The 500-nt window shown below is 42.4% G+C and overlaps 1 non-coding gene across 1 annotated transcript; it reads right to left on the bottom strand.

The window, feature by feature from the left end:
- Positions 1 to 207: 207 nt before the first annotated feature.
- On the bottom strand, positions 208 to 279 carry Trnad-guc (transfer RNA aspartic acid (anticodon GUC)). The gene has a single exon. It is a non-coding gene; the product is annotated as a tRNA-Asp (tRNA).
- Between the last annotated feature and the right edge of the window lie 221 nt (positions 280 to 500).

Below are 500 nucleotides of genomic sequence, written 5' to 3' on the forward strand. Positions count from 1 at the left end.
CCTCCCTGTATTTACCCGAAGTAATTTCGAGAAATGACAGAAAACATGAATAAAGATGGCCGTCGTGGAGAAGAAAATTCGATAGACACTCCTGCAGAAGGAGAAATTTAACATTGTGCTGCAACTGTACTCGTTAATCAGCAAGTTAATGTTCTTCTGGGCTATATCTGCATGATTCGTGCGTGTTTTGCGATATAAAAATCGCATCTCCCCGGCGGGGAATCGAACCCCGGTCTCCCGCGTGACAGGCGGGGATACTGACCACTATACTACCGAGGATGCGCGTTGTTAATTTGTGATTTTAGCACTTAACTAGAACAACTTCTACCGTTCAGAGGTGAATTTTTGAGTTTTTATTTCAGAAATGCGTACTACTGCGTTATAAAATTGATGTCCCAACGCTAAGCCTCAAATCTTATTACTGCGTAAGTAATGCTTCTGCCGTTCCTACGACTAGTTTCGTGTTTTAGTCCGTCTCTTCACATACTCACGGATATTTA

Source organism: Schistocerca cancellata, chromosome 11, assembly GCF_023864275.1.
Source record: "Schistocerca cancellata isolate TAMUIC-IGC-003103 chromosome 11, iqSchCanc2.1, whole genome shotgun sequence".
NCBI lineage: Eukaryota > Metazoa > Arthropoda > Insecta > Orthoptera > Acrididae > Schistocerca > Schistocerca cancellata.